The sequence below is a fragment of the Trichosurus vulpecula genome, chromosome 1 (assembly GCF_011100635.1).
Source record: "Trichosurus vulpecula isolate mTriVul1 chromosome 1, mTriVul1.pri, whole genome shotgun sequence".
NCBI lineage: Eukaryota > Metazoa > Chordata > Mammalia > Diprotodontia > Phalangeridae > Trichosurus > Trichosurus vulpecula.
Window position 1 is genome coordinate 118,261,581 of NC_050573.1, and position 10,313 is coordinate 118,271,893.

Below are 10,313 nucleotides of genomic sequence, written 5' to 3' on the forward strand. Positions count from 1 at the left end.
TATATATGAATGCATATATAAATATAGTTTAAAGGACACATGTAACTACATATATGGTCACATACCTGAATGATATTTCACATAAGGGATATATAACTACATGAAAGAGAGAGAACGATACAGAGATACATGTGTATATATGGAAGGAGAGAGATGTAGGTTAGGGAGGGACTAACAAGAAGTGGGTAGGAGAGAAGAAATCCATGGAGCTAAACTGAGGATTAAATGAATAAATGTAAGGAATACAAAGAAATCCATGAAGAGCTTCATGAAATAAACATAACTGAAAAAGGCATAACTTTTGCCTTTGAAGAATGAAGTATTCTCATTTCTATTATGTGCAGAAAACTGAAGAGACAGATGATAAATAGATAACAGATAGATCCTTTCATTTTCTTCATAAAATAGCATTCTATGTACCAGGCATTGTGCTAAACACAGGGAATACAGGATCAGGAATGGAGTAAAGTGGGCATGGAATGCCTGGGTACCTCATGAAACAGTGGTCCAGGCCAGAAAGACTTATGTGACAAAGGCATCCCCAAGGTGAAAATGTTCCTGACAAAGAGGTGAGAGAGACAGGAGTGGAGTAGGACATAAAAATGACAGACAAAAAATGCTGATGGGGGCATAGTGAGAGTGACTGTAAAAGTATTATGAGACTTTATGTATGGTTAATCAGTCAACAAGCACCTACTATGTTCCATGTGCTGGATTATGTGCTGGGAAAACAAAGAAAGAAAACAAAATGCAGTCCCTAATTTCAAGGAGGTTATAATCCAATGGGAAACAGCAGGACTTGAACTAATTGCATATGGGGGGAGGTGAGAGGAAGTGGGGAATCAAGGTCGACACCTTAGGTATAGACCCAGATGACTGTGAGGATGGTGGTACAGTCCTCAGTAAGAGGGAAGTTAGGGAAAATGAAGGATTGGGAGGGGGGTGGGACGGGGAAGATAATGAGTTTAGTTTTATACACATTGAGTTTTAGATGTTCATAAGATAAATTTTTTGAAAAGTCCAATAAGCAGTTGGAAATATGAGGCCTCAACGGTGAGGGTAGGGCTAGAGCCAGGGGAGGGGAACAGAATCAGGGATTTGTTCTGTGAAGTCTGGATTCCGTGAATCCCTGATTATTTGAAGTTTGGATTCAGTCAAAGGGCCACACCTGAGGGCCTAGAGGGCCACAGCAGGCCTTGAGGCTGAAGGTTCCCCTCCCCTGGAGACAAATAAGCGCGAGAATCATCTGCATAGAGATGATAATCCATGTGACCAGATGAGCTCACTAACTGAAATAGTAGAGAGGATGAAAAGACAGGACAAAGCTTTGGGGGACACTCATAGTTGACTGGCATGCCCTTGGATTAAGATTCAACAACTGATACTGCGTCAGGATATTGGCCAGACAGTTAAGAGGAGAACCAAGAGACAACAGCTCCTAGGGAGAAGATGGTGAAGAGGGGGATGGATAGTGCCAAAGGCTGCAAAGAGGTAGAGAATTAGGATGGTTGAGGAAAGGCCATTATATTTGACATTTAAGAGATCCCTGATGACTTCGGAGAGAGTAGCTTCAGCTGAATAATGGAGAAGGAAGCCAGATTGGAGAGAAGTGAGATGAAAATAAGAAGAAAGGAAGTGTGTTGCTTCCATTGCAGAAAGCCCTCTCAAAAGGGTTAGCCACAAAAAAAAAATCTTGCGGAAGAATGAATCAAGTTAGAGATTTTTGAGGTTGAGAGAGAGAAATGAACCTGCTGGTAGGTTAATAGGGAAGCTGCCAGTAGACAAGAAGAAATTGAATTTAAGTGACATAGAAGGGATGATATCTATTGGATAACACCCTTTGCAATGAAATCACTAATACAAATTAAAGGCATTTGCTTTGGCAAGGAAAAGGGGCATCTCTTCAAGTGAGACAGAGGCAAAGAAGGAGAAAGTGGTATAGGAGGTACATGAGTTACACGAGATGAAAATGAAGGAAGAAATAGGTTTTGGAAAACGGCCTAATTTTTTTCAGTGAAATATGAGGTAAGATTTTCAGTTGAGAGTGTGGGTAGCAGGGGAGCCATGGGAGGTTTAAGGAGGTTTGAAAGCCTGGGAAAGCTGCAGTAGTGAGTGGGATAATGAATAAATCAGGACGACGTAAAAGGATTGCCTTGCTGCAGTGAGGAGCCAGTTGAGATTATGTAACATAAATTTGTAGTGAGCACAGTTTCATGATTTCTACAAACATGATTCAGCAGCAGATGAATAGGAATAAAGGACAAGCACTTATTAAGCACCTAATGTATGTCAGACACTGTGCTAATCACTTTACAAATATCTCTTTAGATCAGCACAACCACCATGGAAGGTAGGTAGGTACTAGTATTATCCCCACTTTACAGTTGAGGAAAATAAAGTGGGTAGAGAAGTTATTTGTTAGGGTCATACAGCTAGTACAAATCTGGGCTTGGATTTGAACACAGGTCTTCCTGATTCTAAGTCTAGCAGTCTAAGCACCATACCACCTATGTGCCTTTACCAGGAAGCATCGTCCCATTCTACAGGTCTACTGTTTGTGGTCTGATAGGTTTGTTCTTCACCCGGGGTACACATAGATTAAAAGAAACTGAAGGAAATTTTGGATGGCATCAAGAGAATGAAAACAAAGGAAAACACAGACAAATCCAATAATTCATATCACTATGAAATGAATGATTTTAGCCATTTTTTTTTGAAACTCTCCTTTTCTTCAAGACTTTGGAGCAGCTGCAAATAATTGGGCCAGTTCCAGATTTTAACACTTAGACCAGTGGAGATATCTTCAAAGAAACTAGAAGAAAGAAGGTCAATATAATGACCTTCCTACATCAGGTCAATATGCTGCCTTAGGGACATTTTAGGAATTAAGAGGAACCCAGAAGAATGGGGAATTTGTTGTTTCTCTCCAGACAAAATAACTGATTCAAAATGCATAGTATATGGAAGAGTCGAGATATGTACTAATATGATTTTGATGTCTAAATAAAAATTAAAAATAATGTTAAAAAAACCTGCCAACACTAACAGCTAAAAAAAAAAACTGAATAATTGTGTTACACTCTTAAAATGCTTTTCACATTGGAATTGTGAGTTAAACCCATTAAAAATCAGCTTCCCTTCCGGTTACATCTTTTTCTCATATCAGTATTTCCTTTCTGAACTCAAACAGCCACACTTCAAACATTTTGGACATCCAAAGCTCAAAATTCCTTTTTGAAAAACCCCACAAATGTTCAGTTGAAGAGGAGTTCAACAGTTTTCCTCCTTTTGTATTCAATGGATCTGTGACTTCATTGATGTGAGAATTCCCTTCAGTAATGCAGATTGCAACCCCATGACCCCTTAACCTGTGTGACACTTGTCCATGTGAAAATACATTTCACTTTTAATAAACTAAATTAAAAGAAAAATATCTCATCCATACCCAACACGTGGGGTCATTTTTCCAGTCCTCTTAACATTGCATGATAACGATGGTGCACATGAGCTGTCAGTCAGTTATCCTTTGAGTCGACTGGCCAACTTACTTTTCTGTTCATAAACCTCTCTCAAGACATGCTTTTTGAAAGGGGTGCCCACTTCCCTTCCCCTTCCCAAGAGTCCTGGGCTTGGGGGGAAGAAGGGAGTAATGGTCTATGGTGGACAGGCTCACTTTCTGGGAGACCATTACCGAGGACTCCTCAGCTCAGACAGGCCGGCTGGAAATAAGGAAGGCGGAGGTAGCCGGGACCCCTGAGTCTAAGCAGTTCCTGCGCTTCGGTTCCCCGGCTAGGGGAAGGAGAGGCTGAGAGCAGGACAAGGCGCTGGCCCTGGGCCCACCCCTCTTCCCCTTTGCTCCCCCTCCCCCGAGCGAACCACGAGAAACAATGTTTCCCAGATTTCTCTGGGGATAGCGGTTTGAGTGTTACAAGGTATGCCCAGTATCATGGCTGGAGGTTATGGAGTGATGGGAGATGGTGGCTCTATTGATTACACTGTTCACAAAGCCTGGAATGAGATCACTAACGTGTACCTGATAGTGATTCTCATTAGCTTCGGCCTTTTCCGGTATGCCGAAGGAATAAAAGGAAAATCATGAGAATATTCGGTTTGCCACCTGTGTCAAAAAATTTGAGGGAGTCCAACTTCTATGACAAGATGAGCAAAATCCGTTAAGGGGACAAATAGAAATGTATTCTATTTCAATGACTATCAGCAGCCACAAAACCAGACTGACGATGTACAACTCTCCCTGGAATGAAGAAATGTTTAGCACGCTGACAGCACAGGTTATATTTTGCTGACAGTTAGGTACCAAAGTCAGTTCAGAATTCTTTTTTTGCAAAAGCTGAAGATCATAAATTTCTTTGAATTTTTGTATAAAACTATGTCACTTTTTAATGTTTTTTGCCTATATAGATTATTTCATTATCGAGTAAATGGAAATGGCACAACAACTTTGAGTACAGGGCAGCTTGGCCAAAGAAATAAATTTGAGTAGATATAACCTTTGTTTAAAAAGAGGATAGTTGCAGCGTGTAGTTTATTTTGCAGTCAAGGCTGAAAATGTAATTTCAGATTCCCAGCAGTTAACCACAGCCAATGTGGAAGAGACCCCATATGTGGGGTAGTAGAGAGAGAGAGAACTGGATTTGGAAGCAACCAACCCAAGACCACATCCCAGTTCTTCAGTTTAGTGCCTGTCTGTCCCTGGGTAAATGACAACCTCTCAGGGCCTCTGTTTTCTAAAATATAAATGAGAGGATTGGATCGGGAGAATTCCAGGGGGCTTTCCAGGTCTAAATACTATGACCTCAATCTCACTTCAGACATTTTTTTTAGCTTACAAAAAATGGAGGAGAGTTGCTAGAAAAATTTCTTGGATTCTGCATACATCATATAATTAGTTGAGTATTCTGCACCCTTATTTCTAGGACTTCTTTGTTAGTTTGACCCACCAGCCTCTGTAAATGACTATCTTTTCTGTTTCATGATTTTACCTTTTCCTAATTTTAAAGGCCTTTTGGTGGTTGCTTTTTCCCTTGATTGTATTACTGTGGTTTATCCCTCCCCCCATTTTTTTTTTTACTCCAAACCTCTAGTTAAGGGGGAAAGTGGACATCCAGGGGAAGAGTGGGTGGGTATCCTGATGAGTCACTGGAGTGAGCTGTGCCTGCCTGGGCTGTGTTTGGGTGCTGGCCCCATTACAACCATTGTTTATTGTTTATGCTTTTCAACTATCAGCTTCTTGAAAAAATCTTGTATATGCTTCACTATATTCTAACGTACAGAAGGGTATTTATGAAATATGCATATTTTTGTGTTTTATTTAATAATGCAATTATTTAAATAGAGGATGGTTGATTAGAAGGTGATAAAAACATAGAAGTTTAACTGCCCACTAATTATTTGGTCAAGATTTAATATCTGAATCATAGCTATTCTTAGTTTTCAAAGACAAAGCAAGCATTGTTATTTATCTACACCTCTACAAATATAAGAATTGAAGATTAAAAACAGATTAAAATAAAAAAGACATCCTTTTCACCATGTATCTCATACAATTCTTTGTTGGTACCTTGTGTTCACCACTGTCTCTCCAATGCCCATTCAGTGTTATTCCACTTTAATCCTTCAGAGATTTAAGTTTCCAATGAACAGGCTCTGAAATCGTTTCTACACCTGGGAAAATCTAATGGAATTTCCTTGATTTTTTTCATTCCTAAAAGGCCTTACTTTGCATCATAGCATCTCTACAATACTTTAGGCTATACATAGGGAAAGGGGGACATGGCTTGGGAATATAAAAAGTGAGTGAAAGGAAAGGAAGTCCACCAAAGCAAATTAAGAATAATGCTGTCAAGTATGGGGAATACACTGATAGAGCAGAAGAAAAAAAGGAGTATACAGTACACTATGATTATTTTGAGAAAAACTAAAGGAGAATGGAACAAAGAATCCTGATGGAGATTAGCTGTAATTGAGATCACAATATTTTAAGAGTTCATCTTAAAATATACTTGTTCTGCCCCATATGGTAAATGAGGGTGCTTAAGGGTTGGACATAATTCTGGGGCTACTCTTTTTAAGTGCATAGTTATCTTCATCCAGTTAGGAGATTTAATCTGATAAATGTTTCCTGTGGCATATCTTAACAATAAAGAACATTTATTCAACATTTTAAAATTTTTGCAAAGCACTTTATATACGTTACTTAATTATCTCATTCACAATCAACCTATGAGTTTGGCACTACAGGACTATTGGTTGAAGGGACTCAGGATAATTAGCCTGGAGAAGAGAAGAGGCATGACAGTTGTTTTCAAGTATTTGAAAAGATCTCGTGTGAAAGAAAGATTGGACTTCACAGAATCATAGACTTGGAGTTAGAAAGGTCCTTAGAGGCCATTCCTTCATTCCCCTTCATTTTACAGACAGAAAACTGAGAGAGAGGGATATTAAGTGACTTACCCAGGGTAATACATATACTAAAGTAACAGAGTTGGGATTTGAACCCAGGTGCTCCTGACTTAAAATCTAGTGCTATATCCATTATAACATTGGTATCAAACTTAAATAGAAAAGATTACATATTGACTTAAACAGATACACACACACAAACACACACACACACACACACACACACACACACACACACACCAACATTATCTATGTGGTATTGTATTTTTATTTATTTTGCTAAACATTTCCCAATTGTGTTTTACTGTGGCTCAGGCCAAACTAGGGAGTTTTGCAAGGTGGGAGAGAATTCAACCTCTCTCTGCTACATCATGCCATCAAGGAGAATAGGTAGAACTCACAAAGAGGAGAATTTAGGTCTGATATAAGGAAATAACTTCCTTATAATTAGAACTTATGGAATGGGCTAGTTCAGGGAGTTCATGTGCTACCCCATTTTAGGGGTCTTCAAGCAAAGGCTAAATGGTTGACTACTCATTGAATAATGTAATATGTATTCTTCTTGGGGTATAGACTGAGCTAAATGGCCGCCGAAAGCCCTTCCATCTCTGAAATTCTTTGGTTCTCTCCATGTCATTTAATGATTTGCCTGTGGTCATGAAGTTAGCAAGTGCCAGAAGCAAGATTTGAATCCAGCTCTTCCTACCCCATACCCAATATTCTAGTTACCTCACAATACTTCCTATCTGGACCCACACTCCTAAGAGAAGTTCAAAATAACATAAACTGTAGAACTAGACCCCGGGAGATAGTGCCACATTAGATCAGTTATCTTTAGACTCATCTGGACTGAGGAATACCAAGTGTTAATACAGACTTTGGTCTAAAAAGTCTTTCCCCAAGTCTTTCTAGAGTCATCCAAAGGGAGTGGCTCAGTCTCAGTTAGTAGTTATCCACAAAGGCAGTGGCAGCTGGTGCCAAGAGAGTGGATGAGGTCACTTTCATTTCATATCTAGGCTCTTGGATCAGTTCATTCTGTCCCTTTAAAGGGCAGTAGTATAAGGGACTGGAGAATCCTAGAAAACATTTTATTTTTTATGGTCATTTGCCCCTGCATTAGTTATTAAACATGAGGTCAGAAAGCCATATGGGATGTGTTGGGGTGATTTTAAAGGGTTATTAAAATGATTCACAATGAGTGTGAGGGATAAACATGGAGAAATGGAACTGAGACCCTCTGTAAACTGATGATGTTTGGAACAAAGCTACAAAAACATCATGCACCAAGGCAAATAGCAAGTGTTTAAAAAAAATCACTGACATCTCAGCTGCAAGGAAACCCCAGACTTTGGCAGATGCCTTAGAAACCAAGGTGCCCTAAATCCAACACCTATAAAACAGCACAAATATGTCCAACCCCAGTCAATGTGATACACTTAAATTAACACTTCTTCCCTATAGTACTAACACATCATTATCTCTTGGTATAAATATACAGTCCTCCCCAGCTGCAGGAATCAGAGTTATATTCTCCCACTCTTGAGAAATATTTAGTCCCTTTTCTCACACCCAAATAGATGGATTTTCCCAGCATCCACCACTAGCCCAGAAGCAAATAACTAAAAGAGCAAATATTCTGCTACTTTCAAAGATCCTCTCCTGAATTCCTTATCTCTAAGTTGCCCACTGACCAGCCCTCTGCTAAAACCTTTCCTATCTCTGATGGTAAATGCTCCTAACCTAAACAACAAAACATTCCCCTGGATGGCTGACGGCTATTTTATCCTATTCTACAGGTCCTGAAATTCTCCAGAAGGTATGTTTTGCCACTGAATTTTTTGGTGGAAATGACTTTCTTTACTTTCATATTTCCCCATAAAGCATGATAACCTTCTATTAAGGTTTCCATCCCAACACTTCTCCACACACCCTAGACATATAGGACCATAAATCACTTTGTTCTAATACATGTTTTGAAAATGCAAATTTGTTCCATTGTAGTCATTAAAAAACATTATAAGCATAAAGTGAATTTCTTTTTTTATTTCTTTTATTTTTAATTTCTGGAATAAAATAAGCATTCCCATAACATGAAAAAGATGATCGTACATGAAACTGCAAATTCATTGTGTATAACTTGCTATTCCTTTTAAATACACAACAAAGTTATCATATAAATTTTTTTCTTCTCTCCTCCTGTCCTGGAGATGGCCACCATCACACACACACACACACACACACACACACACACACACACACACACACACACTGATACACACACACACACACATACGTATGTAAAATTATTCTATATGTACTTCTATGTATCAGTTCTTTCTCTGGATGCAGATAGTCTCTTCCTTCTTAGATATTTTGTAGTTATTTGGGTATTTATAATAGTCGAAATAACTTATTCACTCAAAGTCATTCTTAAAACAAGATTGCTGTTACTGTATACAATGTTCTTAGTTCTGCTCATTTCACATGGCATTATTTCATGCGCATCTTTCCCTATTTTTCCTAACTGAGTTAATCATTTCTTATAGCACAGTAGTACTCCATCACAATCACATACCACAACTGTTCAGCCATAATGTGAATTTCGAGTTTGCTCATGGAACTATGGGAAATGCAATTTCATTCACCTCTAACCACTCAGATTGGAGCTGGTTGGACTTGTAGGAAGATAATCAGAAAAGATTTAGGGTTAAAATCTAATCTTTAATTAGGCAAGGACAAATGGAGCTTTGTCCTTGGATGATGAATTTAGAGTGTGCTGATCACATCATCCTAAGGGCCTCTTTTAATCATCCTTTGACCAGAATAGAAATAATTTTCATCCTCTACTGAGTTATGCTCTTTTCTCTTTCCTTTCCTCTCTCCTTGAAGTGATATTTTCAGATCACACAATGTAACAGTCACATTTTAGCTAGCAGTGAAAAGAGTGAACAGAATATAAAACTCAAGAGGTGTGTTTTTCCCAAGTTATTTTCTGTTGTTTTATTTCTCTTTATTTTATCCCCTTTTATGATATAAAGAAATGTTGGTAGTCAAATGGTCTCCAAGCAGTTGACTCCAAAAGATCAAGTCTTCTGAAGAGCATTGTTAGGACTTTATTTGGTTTAGAATTGTTCTTGTTGGAGTGAAGGACAGGAAAGGTAAATAGTTGTATACAATGTACTACAGAAGCTCATGCCAATTATAAGGGAAAGAAGTGGAAACCAGAGAACCCAATGCCCATCAGAGGCCTCACCCCATTCTTATACCTATGTCTATGCCAGATGAGGACCAGTGAGAGTCCTTCAAAAATAAGAGAAAATGGTAAAAGGGAGAAGTCATAGAATCATAATCTCATAGATTTAAAGATGGAATGGACCTCAGAGACCATCTAGTCCAAACTCCTCATTTTATAGATGATAAATATGAGGCCCAGAGATGTTAAGTGAATTTACTAGAGTTATACTTCAAAATGCCTGAGGCTGGAGTTGAACTCAGGTCTTCCTGACTCCAAATTAATCATCCACCCACCTAGCTGTCTATAAGTCAGGATGACTACTAATAATCATGGTTACTAGTACTAGTAATAACAGGTGTTAAATCAGCTAAAAAATGTAGGAAGTGCAGGCTGTTCCAAGTTTAGGCAATATCCTAAGACGAGTGAGCACCATAGCCCAAAAAGAGATACAAATTGCAACTAGTCAAGTTGAATCCATCCCACTTGCAGCACTCCCCCTACCCTCTCACTGGTATGTGGGGAGTTTTGAACCAAGGCCAGGTTGCTTTTAGCTTGGCTGATAAAGCCCAATGTATCCATCTCCTAAATGGGCCCCATAGTAAAATTCTCATGTGCTTCAATCACTGTGTCTTCACATTACTTTACGGTGTCTTGGTAA

At 38.8% G+C, this 10,313-nt stretch overlaps 1 pseudogene; it reads left to right on the forward strand.

Annotated features, from left to right (window-relative positions):
• The first annotated feature begins 3,946 nt into the window (after nucleotides 1-3,946).
• LOC118836928 lies at nucleotides 3,947-4,261 on the forward strand (annotated as a pseudogene).
• Nucleotides 4,262-10,313: the final 6,052 nt, after the last annotated feature.